Source organism: Fukomys damarensis, unplaced genomic scaffold (assembly GCF_012274545.1).
Source record: "Fukomys damarensis isolate Sample0158 unplaced genomic scaffold, DMR_v1.0_HiC HiC_scaffold_4, whole genome shotgun sequence".
NCBI lineage: Eukaryota > Metazoa > Chordata > Mammalia > Rodentia > Bathyergidae > Fukomys > Fukomys damarensis.
In genome coordinates this window covers 31,607,668-31,629,533 of record NW_022900916.1, presented here as the reverse complement: position 1 = coordinate 31,629,533, position 21,866 = coordinate 31,607,668, and the positions used below count along the sequence as shown (strand labels likewise).

The 21,866-nt window shown below is 49.7% G+C and overlaps 1 non-coding gene across 1 annotated transcript; it reads left to right on the top strand.

The window, feature by feature from the left end:
• Nucleotides 1-20,279: 20,279 nt before the first annotated feature.
• On the top strand, nucleotides 20,280-20,376 carry LOC117284195. The gene has a single exon (XR_004515293.1). It is a non-coding gene; the product is annotated as a small nucleolar RNA U13 (small nucleolar RNA).
• Nucleotides 20,377-21,866: the final 1,490 nt, after the last annotated feature.

Genomic DNA, 21,866 nt, shown 5'->3' with positions numbered 1-21,866 from the left:
CAGTGGAGCCTCAGGGAGCAGCCAGCCGAGGGTGACCAGTGGGAAAGAGCAGGAAGTCAGGCTGCTGCAGCCTCATGGACTGAACATGCGCTCTGACCTTAGGAAGGCCTGGGGTCACGTCTCTAGAAGGACAATTCCAAAGTCATAAGGCTCCTTACACAAATACTCTAACCAGTGATGAGTAAAGGCCAAGCCTTTTAGAGAGGAGTGCCCAAACTGTAACCCAAAACTCACTTACTTATGGCAAAGAGCCAACACTGCAATTGAACCTGAATGCTGAGGCTTTAGTTCAGCAAAACCTTATGCGTTAACATCTTTTGTCTTAAAAGAAAAACAAATAACACACATGCCACAGATCCATCACCATTGCTCTAGACCCTCATGGAGCCAGTAGCCAGTCCTGGGTTCACCGTCCTCTCTGGGATATGGGTTCACCATTCCTCTGGGTGTCCTTGTACCCCAAACCCCTATTAAGCCCCCCATGCTGTCTGGACTACAGCATGGACCCTCAGTGGTCTCTTAGCTTCCAGAACACTAATTCCAGCTCATCCTCCATGCAGCAACCTCCCAATGCAGAGGCAGTCACAGTTCTACCTGCTTAAAACCTGGGCCCAAGGGAGTAATCACCTGGCAGATGTCTCGTGTCCCACAGCCCTAACCTCCCTTGCATAACTTTGCTGCACAAAGCTTCTCTTCCTCCTCCCTAGCCCATGCAACATCTCCAAGCACTCTCTCCAAGCAATGGGGGAGAAGGTGTGGTGAGGACAAAGGCTAATCCAGCACCCCTCCCCAGGCAAAGGACAGCCTCAATTTGCCATCCTGCCACCGAAATCCACTGTTTTCCAAGCTGCTCCCATCATGCTCTTGGATGACCTTCAGCCTCACTAACATAGGACACTCACAAGCCAGTCCTCCCTCCACCACTAGCAACAAACGGAGTTTGGTACCTGTGACCAGCGGCAGAGATGTGTAATGGGAAGCAGCAGTAGCTCCCCGTGGCCACCAGAGGACAGTGCAGGACAGGCAGAGCAGGAGAGAAGGCGCTGTCAGGATGGAGATTGGCTCCAGCACCTCTTGACCTGCCGCAGTTCTCTCAGTCCCTACCAAAGGGAAAAAATCATAAACTGGCCTGCCCAACGGAGCCTGGAAACCCTTGGACAGGCAAGGCCTCTCTGTGGTCTCAGCACAAGGCTCCCAGGATACCAGGGCTTTCCAGACCAACGTCTCTCCCTGCCTGTGGATCACCCAGGGATCTTGCTAAACTGTGGATCCTGATACCATGACTCTGATCCAGCAAGGCTGAGAGTCTGCTTTCCTAACCAGTTCCCAAGGATGCTGGCACTGCTGGCCCAAGGCCCACGTGTTGAACAGCCAGGCAGTAAGGAGCGCACCTTGAGTTCTATTTTCTGTCTCTAGGTCCAACCCCTCACAGGAATAGAAGGTAACTGAGCTGAACCATCTCTCTGAGTCACAGCTGCAACCCTAGCACCAGGTACATAACAGCACACAATAAATGTTTGTGGGACAAGTAAAATATGTGAAACTCACTGTTACAGGCTTCCTGCAGCTTGGTCCTTTGGCTAATAAGTCTCTGAAGCCACCTAATCCAGTGCCCTTTTTCATTCTTTACAATCAATCAACTTGATATTTTCCTCAAAACATCAAGAGTTCATAAAGCATCCGCCAGGTGGAGCCCATTGCAAAAGTAATCGTAACTTCTTCCCTCTGCAGTGAGCTTTTGCAGTGTGAGTTTGCTGCTCATCCGGTCCAGAGGTGAGACTTCTCTGCACCGCCTCTGCCCTCCCGGTCTGGGCTTGGCCTCAGGGCTTTAGTCACGCTAACATTAGCAAAAGTGACGCATGCAGAAGTTCAAAAAGTGCTCAGACACTGGACTCTCTTGGTGTTTACTCAAAGCAGCTAAAAACTAATGCTACACAAAAGCCCGAACATGGATGTCTATAGCCGTTTTATCTCTGGGTTTCCAAAATCTAGAAGCAATGTGAATGACAGACATTGGGTGGCAATGACGTGTCAGTGTAGTTCACCGACTGTAACAAATGTACCACTCAAGCGGGCTGCTGACGGGGGTCTGTGCCTGCGTGGGGAGCGGGTATAGGAGAAACATCTGTACTTCTGCTCAATGTCATGTGAATTTAAAGCTGCTCCAAGAAACAAAGTCAATTTTTTAAAGTGCTGCTGTGCTGGGGGTTACTCATTCTCTTTCTGCTCTTGGGGCCCTGTGACCCCAGCACGTGAAAAAGCCCAGGCTGGCCTGCTGGGCCCTGATGGCCATGACATCAGGTCACCTTCCAGACTGCAAGTGAGGACATCCTAGTCCTCAACCCCAGCCAAGAGAGGCTCTGACCAGCGATATAGCCCAGCCACCCCACAGGGTCCCGAGAAAAGAAATAAGGAGTATGTTCCCTACGGATCTGGGGATGAATGGTTACCTCTCCCAAATTAACTGAAACATACTTTCCCTTAAAGGTGGCACCCCCCAGTAAATGACAACAGCTTGAAAACCATGAACTCAGAAGGACAAATGGGTGAGAGGACAACAACCACACAACTTTGAAATCCAGGAGCTGGTCGTGCTGACGTAGCAGATCCGAGAAGGTTGTGTGGCAGGCTCACGGGGCAGGGGTGTGAGCAACGTGGTTTCCTCTGAGAAGGCTCTGAGACGGCATGAGCTACTTCTGTCCAGGGGGAAGCTGGGCTGAAGGAGGGTGCAAAACAGGAGGGCTATTTAATGCTGTGTAGGAAGAGGTCAGGAGCTCAGACCAGGCCATGGAGCTACGTGGCTTGTACTCCTTAGCCCACCCCAGCCAGGGCCCAATATGCCTCTCTTAGAAAGGCCAAACAGGATGGTGAAGGACCAAAGACCACCAGGCACTGGCCATAAAATGAAAGGATTTGTTTTACATGCTGAGTCCTGAGCCTGGCCCCAGCCTGAGACTTTCCCCCTCCTGCTCAGCTCCAGGAGTCTTGTCCCCTGGCCAGAAACTAGAAAAGTGTTCTCTATGAAATCTCACCAGCCCAAGAGATGCACCCTACGACTTGGACAGCAGGTGTCACCCAACAAATAGCACAGCCAGAGCCCGCCCTGTGGGTAGGTTGCTTCTAATCAGTCTCCAAGCCTACAAGCCAGCAGTGGCCCGTCATGCAGGTGAGGAGGACCTGGTGGCAGAGAACAAGGCAACCAGAAAGACAGAGTGCACAGGACGGAAGGATGTCACCAGGCCCAGAACAATAGAAGGTAGATCAAGGTGGCACCAGAGCCCTGCTGTGGGTCACATCTCTCCAGCACACTCGCAGCCACCTCTGTGCTGCACTTCCACGCACACCAACCCTCTCATGCCCCCCTCCCCCAGAGCCTGCACCAGCCTCTCCTTTGTCTGACTCGGGGCTGGCCCCCAAACTGCAGCAGTGCTGCCTCCTGCCTTTGCCCACTGTGGGCTCTGCCCAGGGATGAGCTGGCTAGCAATCTCGGGGCCATGGACTCCTGCCCTCTCATTCCTAGGGCTCTGCCTCCTGGGGCCAGCTTCCAAGCCACTGAGCCCTCCTCTCAGGCTCTCCTTTATATCTGAAATCGAAGTGTCCCTCAGGGTCAGAGGGGTGAGGCTGCAGCCTTGAAAGCCTGGGAACTGGGGTGGCAGAGAAGCAGAAGAGCCAGGCGCCAGCTCCCTGGACTGCAGGGAACGGCAAGCAGGATTTTAGAAGAGGCCCAGTGGGAACTGGACTGTGAAGGTGGGCCTGGCCCCCGAACTTCAAGGACAGCCTCCCCTATGGAGGACAGTTGTCTTGCCCAGGCTGGGCTCAGAGCCAACCTCACCCTCCTAGCCTAGAGAGGGAGTGAGGGAGCTCCCCATCGCTGTTGGGTGTGCAAGCGCAGGCAGAGTGGGGGAAGAGGTCTTCCTGCAGTCTAGCACACTTCCCTTCAGACTGAAGCCCGAATCTCTGTGCCGGGGACAGGGGTGTGATACGTGGTGTCTAAGCACCAAGAGAGAAGTCAAGTCAAGCACCAGGAGAGAAGAGGAGGTACCCTGCTCACCAGAAGAGCCAAAGACTGTCCCGCAGAGGCTGACATGGGCTCGGGTGGGGATGGCCATCCAGGGCCAGGCAGTGTAGAGGGTTGGGGCTGAGGAGTCAGAAGCCACCAGAGATGTGCTAGAGGATGGTGCACCAGGGCTGCTGGTGCAGGCAGTGGATCAGGATTGCAGGCTAATGAGTCAGAATAAACGGGGCCACACTGGCCAACACCTCTGGCGCCTTTTGGGATGGGGCAGGGCAGAGCCAGGAGCAAAAGAGGGCAAGGTGCCTCTCTGAGGCTTTGGATGGGAGGAAAGTCACCCTCACGGAAAGGAGGGAGATTTTGTGGCCGGCAGCAGCAGGGGGCCTGAGACTGGTGGGTAGGTAAGAGGCTGCTTGATGTCTTCTCCCCAACCCCCAGAGGAAATCCTCTGGGAATAACTAAGGTGGCTGAGGCTGCCCTTCCTGCTGCAGAGCTCAGCCTGGCTGAGACTCAGTGGGTACAGAGATGTGGGCAGGGAAGTTCCTGGAATTCAGCAAGATACCCATTTTCCCCTGTTGTTAAACAGGAAGCTGATGACCTGGTGCCTTGGAATGCAAGCAGTGCATTTTTTCCTTGTAATGATAACTTCTGGATCTGAGAAAGATGTCAGCTGTCAATTCTGGGGGCCAGCAAATACCCACTCCTCCTCTCCCCTGGAGTTACAGTGCTTACTTCAAACCTCAAAAGGCATAACTGCTTGTTTTTCTTTCAGAACCATGCAGCAGGAAAGCTTTTCTACTTGGCAGGAAGGGTAGCCCACTTCTGGAAATCCATCAGAGAGTCACGTAACACCCTCACTCCCCCACCGAGCGGCAGGCATGGTAATGGACTGGAAAGGCAGTGAGGTGAAAGGAACAGCATCCCAGGGTGCTCTGGAAGAAGGCGCATGGGTGGAATCTGCCTTGCCCTGTGCTTCCCAGAGCCAGCAGGAAAAAGGAGTCCTAGCTCAGATTGGTCTTTGAAGATCCAACCATCCAGTTTACGGATGGGAAGACTGAGACTCAGAGAGAAAAGAAGCAGCTGAGGGCCAAAGTAAAGTAGTGACCATGCACAGTGGAGACTTGGCCAGCAGTTTGGAAGCCCAAGCTCTCACATGAGACGAGCCACTGAGACAGCCACACATGAAACTCCCTCCAGGGAGTCCCTAACCTCTCCATCGCAGCCCCTGTCCTGAGGAAGAAGTCTTGGTCTTCATACCCAGTTCTGTGCAGGAAAGGGTTGTGTACTGTCCACAGTGTGACACCATGGCCACAAAAAATGACAGGAGGTCTACGTCAAGGGCTGCAGTGCTGCGGTCAGAAGTCTTGGACTTTCCTTGGTCCCAGGCCATAGCAAGAAAAGAAAGTAAGCAAGAAGCTAAAACTAAGAGATATGGGTGTCATCGGCAGCCACGTGCCAAGTCCAGCCCAGCTAACTCCTGAAGTTGCTTCTGGCCTTAATATTTGCTGCTCCTGGCTCCTGTCCTGAGGCTGGGTCTCTGCTCCTTGCTTCACTTGCCTCTCGGCTCCCCTCTTTAAGGGACAGGTTTGAAAAGGCAGAGGGGCTAAGGTCCCTCTGCAAAGATGGGCTCACATCTCCCTGCAGCCATGTGATTCACAAACAGAAGGAAAAAAGCCAGGGAACCTTCTCAGGTGTAGAAAGCCAAGAGTCAGATGTCCTGGCCCCATCTGCAGGCTGCAGGCTGTCCATGTAGCAGTGGCCAATGACTCTCTCTAATGACCAGACCACAGCCACTCCTTGCTGACAGCCGTGAGGCCTCACAGTGACCTGGCAGAGACAAAGAAGTCAGAGTCAGTTTCTCACTCTCTCCCTCTGTTCCACTCACCTTGCCTCTTTCCCCATGTGTCTTCATGGGGTGGGGTAATAGCCATTCCAGAGTCCCGGAGATGGGGAGAGCCTGGCAGGCCTCAGGCAGAGCGAGGCGGCCAGCATGCTCCACCCCCAGAAGCTGTGACTCCCAATCCAGCAGCCAGAACCACTTCTCATCACCCACATAATCAGCCCTGCAGGAGACAGTGGACCCAAGCAGGGCCAGGAGGAACCTGTCCAACAGCATAGACAGGTATGGATTTAGGGCAGTGGTGGTGAACCTACGGCACACATGCTATAGGGGGCTGTTTGTATCATTGAAAGCTCTAAAAGGTTCACCATCACTGGTATAGGACTTCTGAGCTAGGGGGTCACAGGAGGGCTTCCTCTCTTCTTGTATGCTCACAGGGAAGAACACTCTAGAATTCTGTGCTTCTGCCCAACTCTGGGGAGCTGGGATCTGGAATCAAATATAATTGTTTCCACTACTTCTCCAGGGAGGAGTACTGAACAAATTTTGCTTGGAAGTTCTTATTGACAGAGAGCCGTAGTAGTAAGAGTTGCCAGTCATGGAGCTCCTACTACGTTTACGTCAATCACTTAGTCTCTGTGATGTTAGTCCCCCTGTGAGGTAGGTGGCATCCTCTTGACTTCACAGAAGGCCTCTGTTATAGTTTAAACATGAAATGTTCCCCAAAGTCTCACATATATGAGGTCTTGATCCCCACCACAGCAAGGTTCAGAAGCAATTGAGTCAAAGCCTCTGTTTTGGGATGGGCCTGGAGCAGAGGCCACTGGGCCCTGCTTCAAAGTGGGGACCTGTGTCCATGGCCTACCACAGGCTTTTCTAGAGGCAAGACTTCTACTATTGCTTACCAGAAGGGCCCTTTGTCCCCAAGACAAATGGCTCCAAATGACAATACAATAGGCTTTCAAATAGTCTCCTACCTCCCCAGAAACAGGGCCTGATGTCTGTGGATATTTTTAGGCTGTGAAATGAAATTCCACCTTGAATTTGCACAGATGTCTTTCTCTCTGAAGCTCTGTCACACCACCCATTCAACACATCGCCTCTTTTGCAATGTAGGTCAGCCAAGGGCTTCTTCCTGTTTGCCGCATGGTAAACTGAGGCTCCACAAGGAAAAGGGCTGGCCAAGCCCACTCAGCGCATCAGAGAAGCTTGAAAACCACCCAATAGTGAATAGTGAGTACTTCCTGTACATAGCCTTATCCCCAACAGAACCACATCTCCTAGGGATGCGTGGGGGTCTAATTATTTACATAATTCCTTTTGCCTCATCTTCATGGACAGTACCCAGGATCCAAGAGTGCATGCACAGAGCAGAGTACAGGGTCCCCAGAAGACACCAGAGGGGCTGAATCTTGGAGTGACACATTAATATAGCCACACAGTGGGCCACAGGCTCCCGCCAAGGACCTGGCAGCTTACACAGCCTGAGAGCCTGAGTTATGCAAATTGCTAGATTTAATTTTAATTTATTTGCAGATGAATATACCTCCCCAGAAGCAGGAGGGGGCAGGGCACACCATCTCTTTTTAATTATTTGGGGCATTATTTCCAAAGCCCTCTGAGCTGAGTCTGGGGACTAAGGGGATTCTGATTCTCCAGTGAGTTCCTTTCAGACAGCTTTTCCACAATCACATGCCCAGCAAACTGTCCAGGGGCCAGGCTGAGCCCCGTAGCCTTCTCCTGCGCACGATGGCCTTACACCTCCTCTTCTTTATGACCTGCTGCCTCTTGACTCAGCCAAAACAGCTTTGGTAACTAAGCAAGGTAGGGCACAGGGGCAGGAGCCTGCAGCCAGAGGCCTGCAGAGGAGCAGGGTCCCCAGGGGGAGTTGCTTCCTACTTACCGGGTCAGCTGCCTTAGTATAAATCAGAACATGTTCCCCCTCTGCTCAAGTGCCTTCAGTGGCTCCCAGCTCACTGAGAGTGCGAGCCATGGGTCTCCGGTGGTGATGGAGCTGTATGCAAACGTGAGTGTACATGAATACTCCCTCCTGTAGTCTGCTCTCTGGCTCTGCTCTTCTCAGAAGCTGCTCCGGCTCTCCTGCCTTTGCAGGGACTGACGCCTGTCCAGAAAGCACTTCACCAGTACCTGCTTAGCTAACTTTACTTCCTGTCTCAAATGTCCCCTCCCTGAGCCGTCCCTGCCGCACTGCATCCTGTTCCCCTCCGACTCTGGACATGGCCTTAGTGGAGGGATGGCTGCCTGGCTAGGAGCCCTCTTCACCTTTTCCTTCCACAGCTGGGGTGGACCACAGCTGAACGCTGAGTGAAAGGAGTGCTGAGGTGGGGTGAAGTGTGTTTTGCTGTGATTCTTGTGAACCTATGTAAATTGGTATTTCAGTTATGATTGGTGTGACCGTGCTTCGACACCACCAACCCCATTTTGAGCAGAAACACACACCGTAACTGAACCAAGGGGCCGATAGTCACTTCAACAACTGGCTGACAGCCATACTGACAACTGTACACTACTATGCAGATGACAGATAGTTGGTGTCTGGGACTTTCCCCTCCAAAACTGATACCCGGAAGTTGAGATTATCCACCTTCCGGGGCTATATTAGACATAGCTCCTGGGGACTATGCTGTGAGTATTTGACACCCATCCTGGGAACAGGATCCTTTCCGGGGATGGAGACAAAACTGATTCTAGCCCAGGAAGTGTCTCCCACCTGCAATCATGTTTGCAATTTAGTTTTTCTTATTCTCTCTGAAAAGGCCCCACCCCATTGAACAGCCCTTTGGCAAAATATTAACAATTGATCAATTGAGGAGTATATGATAGTTTTTTTCCTTGCAAGTTTTCTAAGATTTGACACTCTATTTTAAACAATATTAAATTTAAGTAGGCCGCATGTTAGCATGTAACTAAATTCAAAAGGTAGAAAGGAGGCTAGGGATGTAGCTCAATGGTAGAGCACTCACCTAGCATGCAAAGGCTCTGGTTTACATTCCCAGCATTGCAAAAATTAGTAGTAGTAGCAGTAGTAGTAGTAGTAATAATAATAATAGTAATAAAGGCAGAGGAAGCCCTAGGCACTCAAAGACAGCCAGTGTTGCCAGCCCCTTCGGTATCCCCAGGTACCAAATGTACTTTCCTCTCTTTTATGTCCTCTGACACCCAGGGTGAGATCCTTCACGCCCAGCCGGTGGTGGATAGTAAGAGGAGGAAGTGGCCCAAAGCCTCTTAGTCCCACCAGGGGATGCCATTCAGGATCAGGCCATCGTCCTAGTCCTGGGTGGAGGAAGGACTCAGAGGCGGGAACAGAGTCAGCCCCTTACTTGGCCCAGGGCTCTGGTTACAGTCCTGCCCACCCCAGCCCTGCCTCTGCCGCTCTTCCATGTATCTCGGTGGTCCCCTTTAGTGGTCTTCAACTTCCAAGGGCACTGCCCCTCCAGAGGAGGATGCCTTCATTGTGGAAATGCCCAGTGAATATCACTGGCATTTAGTGGCCAAGGCCAAAGTTGCAGAAAGTCCCTAATATCATGGGAAGGTAAGCTCCCTTCCCCTTACAACACCAGCCGTGCTCAAAGTCAGTATGTCCCACTGGGTTTCCTTGCTGTGCCTTTGCATAGGCCATGTCTTCTGTCAGGAGTAACTACCTAAGAGTTTGTCCCCATTGTTCTGGTCCCCACCCTTGCCTGCCCAGAGGTGGAGTCTGGCGCCCTTGATAGCGGCGGGATTGTGCCCACAATGTTGCCTTTCTGCTGGAAGCCAACCTCGGAAGGAGGTGATTTCGTGGGAAGCACCCAGTCTTTCCTGGCTGACTTTTGCTCTGTTCCATGGCGTGGGCTCCAAGTCAATAAGTGGCGTCAAGAAAGATGGCAGAGAAAAAGCTTCATGAATCACAGAAGCTTGCCCAATGGGAAATAAACAGAGGGAGCTTTTCTGGGGACTTGTTGTGTTCCTCCCTGTCCTGTGCCTATCCCCCTCACTCATCACAGTGCTGTAACGAGGTCAGATGATACTCCCACTGACTAGATAAGAACAGGACACTGAGATGCTGAGTACTCTGCCTACAGTCACACAGACAGCAAGACATAGAGTGAGGATTCGATCCCTGTTCTCTGACAGCAAATCTCGTGTTCCTAGGGATCTCGGAACAGGGACTCCCATTGTGGGCCACACACACTCAACCCAAAGCTGAGCTCAGAGCTAAGGAGCCTGCTTTCCTCACAGCAGGTGCTCAGCCTGAACGAGGAGGAGTGCACCTTCACACCCAGGCTGAGCAGGTTCCAGGCCACTGGCTCTGGGGGTGGCAGGTATCTGTCATTCCTGAGGCTCAGAGAAATTTGCATTTTCTTTTTCATAAGGGTCTTCCAGACTGCAGAGAGCCCCTGCAGCCATTCCCTCAAGAATAGATATGGCCTGAGTGGATGGAATAGGACTTGGCCCTGTCCCCTCCTGCTGTGTAACCCTCCCTGCACCCCTATTGCTGTCATAATTCCAACTCCCCAGGGCAGCAGCTTGAGTTCTGCAGCCTGATGGTCTCTGGACTCAGCAAGCCTGTGCTCCTCTCTGAACCTTTGTACATCCTATTCCTGCAGCTTAGAATTCCAGTGAATCTGAGCAGAGTCTGGGGGAGAAGGGAGGGGGGTAGTGTAGGGTGGAAAGATGAAAGCCTATTAGGACAAAGCATCCAGCAGAATTTAAATGTCACCTAAGAGGGAAGGCATCAGAACCACAGTGGGCAGCCTTGGCTTCCAGGAGGAGTGAGGGTCTCCCTGTTCAAAACCACACTAGCCTTGAGTTTTCCTAGCATCTCCGTCCCCCTTGCCCTCTCTGGCCCTAAGCCTGAGGTCCAACTGCGGTTCCACCTGCTCCCTTCTCTGCCCTCTCCCTCTTTCCTCCTCCCAGGAAACTGACTTGGTCAGAGGAGCTCAACTGCTACCTCTGAGCAGCTGGCCTCTGATGCCAGCACAGCCCCTACTCCCAGAGACAGCCCTAACTTCTGCCCCATGGAGGCAATAGGAGCCTTACAGGAGCCCATGGCACAAAGGGCAGCAGGAAAGGAACTCAGGAGAGGGTAGCTGAGGAGAGCTGGGAAGTCTTAGTTTTGATTTCCCTGTAAGCATATTCTGGGAGGAGGATACAAGTTCATCTTTTTGGAGGTGTCTAGAAAACAACCTTTGGGCGTAGGGCAGGGAGCTGATAGATGGTGTTGGCCTTCAGAGTTAGTAAAGCTTCATGCTGCTGGGGATTCTGAGACCAGTGCAGGACACCAAAGGAGCCAGGGAGAGGGCAGCAAAAGCCCATCTCTTGCTGATCCTAGATAGAAACTACCCCCAGAAGTCTCTAAACCTCGGGTTTTGGCCTGGGCAGGCTTGCCTGGGGCTCTGACTGAACCAGACAGTCCTTCAGCAAAGGGCAAAGAGACATAGATGTTCACAACACCACAAGGAGAGCCACCCCTAGGCCCCTGAAGGGGGGGTGGCCTAGATATTTGTTGGTCTTTTGATGAATTTCTGACCCAAAAAGTTGTCTCTATAAAAGACAGCACTTTCCAGGTTCACATCCCACGCATAATTGCCCCATTTGGTCTTGTAGTCATTTGCTTAAAGCAGGAGAGGAGCAGCCTCTGACCCTGGAGTGACGGTGACCAAGGATGAGGCTGAGTGAGGTAGGCTGGCCTGAAGCTGGGATCCCCAGGCTGGGGAGCAGCCTTACCTGACCTGCTACCTGGGTAGCACCCAGCTCACCTCTTCTGTGTGCCAACAGAACATGTGCTCTGCTTCTGGGGAATCCCAGGACCCAGGGATATTGGAGGCAATGGGCCCCCTACCAGCCCGACCTCAGCCATGAACGGATGAGGACAAGAAGGGAAAAGGAGCATTCCAAGGTCTCACCGCTGTTGCGCATGGTTATACAGGCTGTTCACAAAGTGGATAACAGTATCCCTGCAGCCAGGTACTGGGGACACAAGTCAGAGTATCAAGTGAGAGAGCTGGGCTAGACTCTGAATGCCTCTGTAACAAATGACCACAAACATAGTGACATAAAACCACAGATGGATGACGCTACTGTTCGAGAAGGCAGACATCCCAGATCAGTCTCACTGGGCTAAGAACTGAGGTGTCGCATGCTGTGCTCCTTTGGGATGCTCATACTGTTTCTTGCCGGCTCCCAAGTCCAGAGGCCACCTGCATTCCTTGGCTTATGGCCCCATTCTCCGTCTTTGGAGCCAGAACACCAAGCTCTGTCTCTGTCACGCGGCCATCTCTCTGGTCCTCCCTCTACTGCCTCCTCTGCTACTTGCTAGGATTCTCAGGAGTACCATGGTCCCTCTAGATAACCCAGAATCTCCACTCTCAAGTCAACTATTCAGCAACTGTCATGGCTTGACTACGTCCCCTCCAAAACCAAAATATTGAAAGTGTGATGGTGCTGGACAGTGGGGCACTTGGGAAGTGATTCACGGATGGATGCCTCATGAAAGGGCTAGAGGGAATCAGTTGAGGCTGTTTTTGCTCCTGCACTCATCTACCATATTAGGATCTCTTTTGTCCCTTCCAGAGGATGCAGAGCAAGGCATCATCTTGGGAGTGGGGACTAGACCTTATCAACAGTGACTCTACCAGTGCTTTAGTCTTGAACTTTCAGCCTCCAGAACTGTGAGGAATACATTTCTGTTCTCTGTAAAGTATCCAGTAGTTTGCTACAGCCACACAAATGGGCCAAAATATCCATTAACCCCATCTGCACCATACTTCTCTTTGCTGTGTAACCTAATGTTCACTGATTGAAAGATTAGGAGATGAACGTCTCTGAGGACACTTCTGCCTGCCAAAATGGGTAACCAGGGGCCTGAAAGATTGTTACTGAGCAGAGACAAAATGGCAGGTGTGTTAGTCAGCTTTTCATCACTGTAACAAAATACCTGAGAAAATTAGCACAAGGGAGCAAAGTTTATTTAGGCTCATAGTTTCAGAGATTTCAACCTGTGTATGACTGGGAAATACAACTCACCTGTTAGATGTCAGATTGCCAAGTTCATATCTCCTCAATATCAAAAGATGACTTTCAAGGACAAAGGAGATTAAGAGGAAGAAAGATTATTGAGAGAAAGCTCCTGAGAGACAGAGGGGTCCTGAAAGTGGTTTGCTTCAGGGGCTTTTTGTCCAAGTTTTTACAGCAAAATCACAATGGGAGTACAATGAGAGTCAAACTACAATCAACCTATAGTGTTACAAATATATTTGCTTAGCTAATACTAATCCAATAGAGAAGTGAGGCACATAGCAAGGGGATATGGTGAGCACCATTAACTTTAGCTTATCTGTTGGGGGGGGTATGGAGGGTTGAGACAGGGTCTCCCTTTGTAGTCCAGGCTGGCCCTGAACTCACTATGTAGCCCAGACTGGCTTGGAACTTGTGACAATCCTCTTGCCTCAGCCTCCTGAATGCTGGGATTACAGCTGTGCACCACCACTCCCGGCTCTATATCTTCTAATTCTAGAGAGAACAAAGGCATTCCTGAAAAGGGATGGGAGCATGGACCCATGGCCCCCATTTATGGTCACCCACTTATACGTCTGATGCCTGTCTTGGCCCACTGGGCACCAGGTAGGACAATCTCAAGCTGCTGCTTATCTCTTAGGAGGCTCGTAGGCCTAGCTTATGGGCTCCATCTTGAGGCCTGGCTCTCTTCAGAATTGCCTCCAGCTGCAGCCTTTCTTCACTGACTCCCTCAAGAGCCCCGTCTTCTCTGACTGCCTACAACCTCTAACTTGGCTGTCTAGATGACGTGGTTAGCTGACTCTTTCATTTTGAGCCCTGTGGTGAGGCAGCACTCAGAAGAGCATGGCAGAGGAAAGCCAAGAGAGAAAACCAGGAGGGAGACGTAAAGGACAGCTTTTCAAAGCACAGCTTCCAGTGACCTACCTCATCCCAGTAGGCCCTACTTCCTCGCAGTAGCACCATCAGCTGGGGACCAAGCCTTCACCACATGAGCCTTTGGTGGATGCTCCAGATCCAGGCTATAACACCAGGTCAGCCTAGAACAGAGACAAACTGGAAGGTGGACAGGGAAGGGTGAACAGCAGTGCGTGGCTCAGAGGTCAAGGCTGAGGGAACAGGTAAGCCCTCCCTTCCTGAGGAAGCATTTGCTTGTGTGTGCGTGCATGTGCAGGTGTTACACACATACAGGCCTGCGTGTATATGTGTCCATGATCTGTAGTTCTTCCCTATCCTTCTAACTGTCTCATCCTAACTCTTCCAGGAGGTGAAATGTGAGCAGGACAGTGAGGTCAGAGTATCCCTTTATCCTCCACCAATTCACTATTCTCCCCAAGAGGCAGGACCCCTGCTGCAACCAGAGGCAGCCCCAACCCCCTCCCACGTCCCATCTCTGCCTGGGTGGACAGCTCCATGCCCACATGGGCCTTGGGCAGGGTTGAGCACTCCAGGTGATAGTGAAGGATGAGGTGGGGGCTGGGCAAAGCACCTCCCCACTCGGCCTGGTTTCTATGACACTGGGTATAGTTCCTCCATCTAGCACTCACAGTCAGAAGGTAGCAGGGAACAGGCTCATGTTTCCACGCCAAGAGCAGAATAAGGAGCTCTTTGTTGAGCACAACAAAAGGCCACCTCCCACATGGGCCACCAGAAGACTGCGCCACTTCAACAAGAATCCTCCCTGAGCTCCACCTGTAGGTGTCAGAAACAGCATGGGGACAGAGCTGTCTTGCCCCGGGTAAGCATGAATGGGCTGAAAACCACCAGGCTAACACCTCCTGGAGACAGGCAGTAACATTGAGGCCCAGAGAGCACAGGCTGGGTAGAGTAGAGCTGGAGTGGAATCTGAGGCTCCTCTCTGATTTCTGCTGCCCTTCACAGAAAAACAAAAGAATGACAGGAAATAGCTGAGGGACCCTGGTCCAGTGTGGTTTGAGAGCAGTGAACGCTGAATGATTGAATGGATAAATAGATTTGGGGGTAGAAAAAGAAAGCGGAGTGGCTGGCTGGCTGGCTGGATGGATGGATGGATGGATAAGTGGGTGGGTGAGCAAAGGCAGAATATGCCCCACAGCGTGTCATTTGCAAACTAGACAGAACAGCATAACAGCTGGAAAGGGCTCCATGAACATCTATTCATTAATTCAAGGCAGTGTTAATTAATGCTGACCAGGTGGTCCAGCATGTTGGCTCAGGAATCAGGATGTTGGATTCAAAGTCCTGTTCTAGGGCTTTCTAGCTTTTCAGCTTTACTAAATCTCCCTGAGTCTCAATTTCCTCATTTATAAAATGGGGATAATAAGAGTACTAACTCAAGAGGTAGCTATAGCATGAAATGAGATTATGTGAACTGTTTAACACAAGGTTTAATATTAGTATTACAAATAACTTCATTTCATGATTGTCTATCATGCACCTTTCTTTATTAGTAAGAGTAAGATAACAATGACCCCTGACCCTGTAGCCATATTTCACGCCTCTAAAGAAGGTTGGGCCCATCTGGGGTTTAGGGTTCAGAAATTTTGGGGTAGTTGAACAATTGGGGACTGAGGGTGCCATTCTGTGGCAACATCTCAGAATCAAGGGAAAAGCCAAGGGCACTACTGGGAGGTGGTGGAAATACAAGGGGTAGGGCCAAGTAGAAGGTCCTCAGGTCCCTGGGAGCCCCCAAAGGCATCCCTGGGATCCCAGCCTCTTCCCCTCTCTCTTTCACTTCACAGTCATGAGCAGTTTTGCAATACCACGTGCTCCATTCGTGAACAAGGGCAGGAGACAAAAGCATAAGGCAGAGGATGGTGTCCCCAAGACAAAAGAGGGTACAGCCTGGATCATTGGTTTTCCATTACAACCTTTCCTGGACTGCAGCTCCTGGCCTGAGACTCCCTGAGACACCCCGTGTTCTTCTAATAAATTTTCTTTTATCTCAGTCTGCTTTGGGAGAATTTCCAATGTGTGGTAGACTGTTCCCAGCCCTTGTGTTCTGTTGCCAAGGGTCCTCGGCACCCACTAAGAGGTGATATCTGTTTCCCCTGTCCTGGCACCATGACTGGCTGGGCCAATGGCACAAGACACCAAGGACATTCTGGGACTTATGGTCCAGGCATTAAAACCTAGCAGCTTCTACTTTTGCATCCCAGGAAAGCCAGCCACCATATAAAAGGTGTCACTTCCCCAAAATTGTCATGCTAAGAGGCACCTGAACTAAGCCCTTTCTGGAGACCACAGAGATTGACGATCACTGCTGTAGACAGGGATAGGACATATTGGGAGCCTCAGGTACCAGGAAGCAAGCGATTTGGAGAGCAGTATAAAGTAGCTATGAAAATATAAAATGTGTGTGTGTACCCTCCAAATCAGTAGTGCAAAGTTTATACCTCAGAGAAATCCTTGCACAGGTTACACAAAGAAACAAACAAATGCAAAGATGCTCTCTGCAGCATAGGCCCTGATGGCAAAGCCCTGGGAATGAGTCACAACCCGTCGATAAGGGCGGCGTTTCCCTGCCCTGATGTGCATGGCAGCCGATAACATGAGTGGCCCCTCAAAAAACCGTGAGAGGCATTTTATGCCGTATTTATGCTATGACATAGGTGGCATACACAGATGATGACACCTATAAGTGCCGAGGTACAGAGGAGCTGACACAGAAAGTTAAGACACACTGTGAAGTGAAAAGAATATCAGTACAGTGTGATATTTATGTAAGCAACTTTACAAAAAATGGAAACACAAACATTCAAATGTAAATGCAAAATTTTAAATATGGAAAGGAACCCAAGAACCTGATTTTTAAGAAAAAGATGTTCTCAGGGAGGTGGATGGTATTGAGCAGACAAAGGGAGAAGTTTGTCTTGCTTATTTTGATTTTTCAAAAGACAGGATCTTGCTAAATTGCCCAGGCTGGCCTCAAATCGATGATCTCCCACTTTGGCCTCCTGAGTAGCTGGGATTACAGGTGCAAGCCCTGCTTATTTAAAAATTTTAATAATTACAATGTTTTTGTGTATTTCTTATGCTATTAAAAATAATTCATAAGGATTGGTAGCTTCCAAACTAATGGGGCAGCTGAGAAGATCCCAACCTGGGGAGAGGCCAGAGGTTGCCATGTAAGGATCAGACTCAGTGTTGGGTGTGGAGCGCAGGAGTGGAAAGGTCATGAGGGGCTGGAATGGTCAGGGCAGGCAGCCTCAAAACCTGACGGGACCTGGTCACCTGAAGAAGAGGAGCTTCCCAGGCACAAGCTGGATGCCCAGCCCCAGGGGAGCTGCACAGGGAACTTCCATCCCTGACAGGAAATGGGACTGGGCAATCTCTGAGAGCTTTCCCTGCCCGCAGCTGCTTCTCCAAACCTCTGATTGCTTGAGTTGCTGAGATAACCCACTTGCTGGGCCCGTGAGTGGGGCAGCCAGGACAGGACAGCAGAGATGCAAGACTTGATGGGTTCCTATTGCCCAAAACTTAAGATCAACACACACACACACACACACACACACACACACACACACACTTCTCCCACCCCACAGAAAGACTTCATGTTCATCATTCGTCTGTCCATAGCATGTTCTTTCTAGTACCCATTCATCCCCGCCCCCATCCATCCACTCACCCACAGTGACTGAGCACTCACTACATGCCTAGAGGCCTGGCCTCTGCCTCAGCCACTGGTCATCTTTGGAAAGCCGTGGTCACTACCTCTGGAAGGGCTCTGAAATCTCATCTGGTCCAAACTCCTCCTATGTCATAGGTAGAGGAACAACTGACTTGCTGAGTCTCACCAGAAGGCAGAAATAGAAGGGAAGAGAAGGATGCTGTGCACCCCACAGGCCTATGCCTTGTCCATCTGCCTCTTTCTTTCAGCTCTGCACCCCAGGCCCAGCTACACCTGTGAGCAGAAAGAGCTCAGAGAACTGTGGTCCAACAAACAACTCAGTAGTGTGCAGATTTAGCTCAGTGGTTCCGCCACCTGCCTCGCAAGCCCAAAATCCTGAGTTCAATCCCTGGTATCAAAAAAAAAAACTGAGTAACAGGGCTGTGGATTTGGCTCAGTGGTTTCACTACCTGTCTCACAAGCTCAAGGGCCTGAGTTCGATCCCAGTACCAAAAAAAAAAACAAAAAACTGAGTAAATGAATGAAAGAGCAATGAATGAGAAAAAGCCATGCAATGCTGGATTTCTCATCCTGATAAAGAGACTATTCTAGGGAGGTAAGAGGAGGATTTTTCAGGCTGAAGCCCAGGTGATGTAGCTGCATAGAGAGGGAACAGGTGGGGACAGGGAGGGACGAGGCCTGCACAGGTGGAGGCAAGTCTGTGCTTCAGGCCAGGTGTTTCCTGGATCTGTGTGGCCTGTCAGGCCAGGCCCTGGGCCCTGTCAGGGCAGGAAACAAAGTCTGACCTTGAAAAACTTATTCTAGGGTAATAGTTCCCAAATTTGAGCTGCATCAGAATGACCTCAAGAACTATACCCCAGCCTCAGAGTTTCTGGTTCATTCAGGGAGTCTGTATGGGCCTGAGAGGTGGCCTGCTCTCAAATTCCCAGGCATGGGCCATGCTACTGATCTGGAACCTGGTGGCTCACAGTCATGGCTGCTCCTTAGAATCACCAGAAAGTTAGAGGCCCTCTGGTGTTCAGGCTGCATCCTTGACCATAAACTACATCAGAATTTCTGGAGAAGAGAATCCTACAGCAGAGCTTCTCAGACTTCATCTTAGGTGAGGGACCTGTCAACTGTTCATCAGCATTTCTGAGAAATACATAAGAGTAAGATTTCTAGAAACTGAAATGAGTCATAGAGATCTACACAATACATATTCCCACTCTTCTTATTAGATTCAGCAAGCAGGAAGCCATTGTTACTTGCCATAAAATTTTTCTAAAGGCCTACTCTCAATTTCTTTGGGCTCAAGCACCAGCAGCCAGACAGAAGTCATGGTGAGAACTTCAATCTGTGTTTAACAAATCACATGGCCCAGAGGCCTGCTTGCTAACCTGATGGCTGCTGTCCTTTCTTAGCAGTGAATCCTGGGTCTCAGTGCCAAGCTTGCCAACATGAGTCATGACTGCCTTTTCCCAAAGCCAATCCATTGACTCTGTGACCTCCAAACCTGTCATTAGGTTACAGCCACACATAGAGAAATTGACCTGGGGAAAGAACATAGTTCCTACTTCAGGGAATTCAGCCCCAGCTCTCTGGGCCTCAGTTTCCACGTTAAAAATGAAGGAAATTAAACCAGATGTTCTCTAAAGTCACTTGCAAAACTTTCTCTTTTGTATTTTAATTTGCTACTTATTTCTAGACTTTCATCATAAGCAAATATCTATTTTATGTATATGAATATATATGTACATGAATATATATATGTATATGAATATATATATAAAATTGCTGGTCTGGATCATCAGGAGCAAAGTAGCCAGGGTGACCTCTATCCCAAACAACTTTCCAGTTACTTTCCCATTTAAAGTCTGTCACAGCAGTAGCCAATCCCTGAGAGCATGCAATGGATCAGGCACTGACCTAACCAGCCTGAATTAATACCTGAGATCCTCAGAGCCAGCCAGTCAGGTAGACAGAGAATAGCCCTACTGGGTGGGCCAGTGACTTGGACACACATCTGACGATGGATCAGAATAGCCCTACTTAGGATAGTTTATGATTTTGCAACTTTATGCTGATGCAAAAGCAACATGCATTCAGTAGAAGCCATACTTTGAATTTTGAATGTGGACCTTCTCCTGAGCTAGAAATATTCAGCACTATGCTCTCTTGAAACACTGGGCAGTGGCAAGAGCCATAGCCCCCCAATCGGCCAGGTAATCATGAGGGAAACAACCAACACTCTCCAGTGCTCTGTATTGCTGAGCCATGATGTGCAACAAGCTAGGTCTATTCATGCATTTTTGAGCTGCGTACAATATTTTCAATTTGCAGTGGATTTATGAGGATGTAACTACATTGCAAATGGAGAAGCGTTTGTACTGTGATAGCTACTATTACCAGCTCCGCTTTACAGAGGGAATTGTGACCCACAGAGCTGAAGTCACTTGCCTAAGTTCACCCACTAACAATGCAGTGGACAGAATTCTCACGAGCTAATATGGCTTTAGTCAGTTTCTGCTGAATCCCTACTATGTTCATATGCTATAAGACAGTGCACAGAATCGATATTTGGGAACATATATGATAGTATTTATGCTATGTTCAAAACTAATTTCCCCTTATTCCTAAGAAGGGGAAATGCAGGACCATTTGAATCTCCTTTGTCAATATTCTTTATACCTACTAAAAGAGAAAACGTTAGCAGATTGTGCCAGCAGATGCAGTTCTTCACACAAATACCTCCAATTATCCCTGAATCAATGGTCTAGTACTCAGTTTGAGAGACTATCTTTCTTAAGGAAAGAAAAGGCTAAATCCTTCTGTGGCCCATAAGCACGATGATGGGGTTTTCATATTATTGTGAGATGTTCTTCCCTCCAAACTATTACAGTGCACCTCACCCATCTGACTTGGACTTGGGAGGTGGGGAAACTTTTGAGTGAAATTCCAATTCTTTCTTCACAAAGAACTGCCAGGTAAGAGCAGGCAGAGGGAAAGTAGTTGCTGACCAGGTGGGCTGAGAGGATCAGCAGAGGGCTCAGGAGGGGAGAGAGCCGTTATTCCCATTTCATGGCAGGCCCTGGGAATGCAAAAGTGTATTTCTAAGAACCCACAGATCTTTGGTGTCCCTTCCCACAAAAGGGCACCATAGCACGGCAGGTAAGTGCACAAACTCTCCCTGCCCCCAGATCCTGTGGGAGTTGAAACCTGGCTGGTCCAGGTGTGCCACACTCCTGTCTCCTGAGCTAACTCGGAGACGTTGCTAAGGCTGAGCTAACTCACCTAAGTGCATAGATGTTGTGTCCAACAGGCTACACCTCCGTCCCTACTTCACCTTGCCCAAGAAAAATCACTCTGCCATGTCTGGCCAATAAGATATCACCAAATGTCAAATGTTCCTCCCACGCTCCTCCCCCATGGTTCCCTATATAAGCCTGTGCATTTCCTGAATAAAGTGGAAGCGTTCCAGAAACCTCCGCAGAATCTGCCTGGTCATTCCGGGCCTTGCCCTCCCAGTCCGAGCTCCCAAACCTTGTTCCACCACTAGGCTCGTGGATAACAACAAGGTCCAACTTGGGTTCAACTCCCAGATCCACCACAGATGAGCTCTGCAGGCTGGGCTCATTACCTAATCTCTCTCTGCTTCAGTTTCTTCATTCCTAAAACACACACACACAGGTTTTATGAGGATTATATAAGTTCATACAGTGCAGTCATACCTTGATACTCAGGGAGACTGGTTTCAGGGTATTGTGTATACCAAAATTTTCAGATGTTCAGGTGTCATATCAAATTGCATACTATTTGTATATAACCTATGCACATCCTATACACTAAATCATCTCTACATTACTTATAGTATCTAACACAGTGTAAGGCTATGTAAATAGTTATATTGGTTAGGAAATAACGACAAGAAAGTGACTGTGAATATTCCATATAGATGAAATTTTTTTCAAACTCTTTTGATCTGAGGTTTGTTGAGTCCATGGATGCAGGACTTATGGACACAGGTTGCCAGTTGTATACCTAAAGGGATTTCAATCATGCCTTGCAAGGACCAAGGCTACATATGCATTAAATGTTGTTACAATTTCAAGACACTCACAAAGCTCAAAGTTTGAAAATGCAAAAGTCAAGAGTGTGGTGTAAGACTTAAACTTCCCCAGTAAATATACCTCCTTCTAAGAATAGAGTAGTGAGGGCTTTCCCAGGGAATGGAGAAAGACATTCTTTCCCTTCTCTCCAGAACCCATTTGTAGACATCATTTGGTCCCCCGGGGTCCTTTGCTAACTGTTCCAGCCCTCATGACCTCCTGCCACCCCTCAACACTCTCACAGCCCTGAGTACAGGGCCTGCGTCTTCTTCCACTTCTCATCTGACAGCCCTCTGCCTGCAC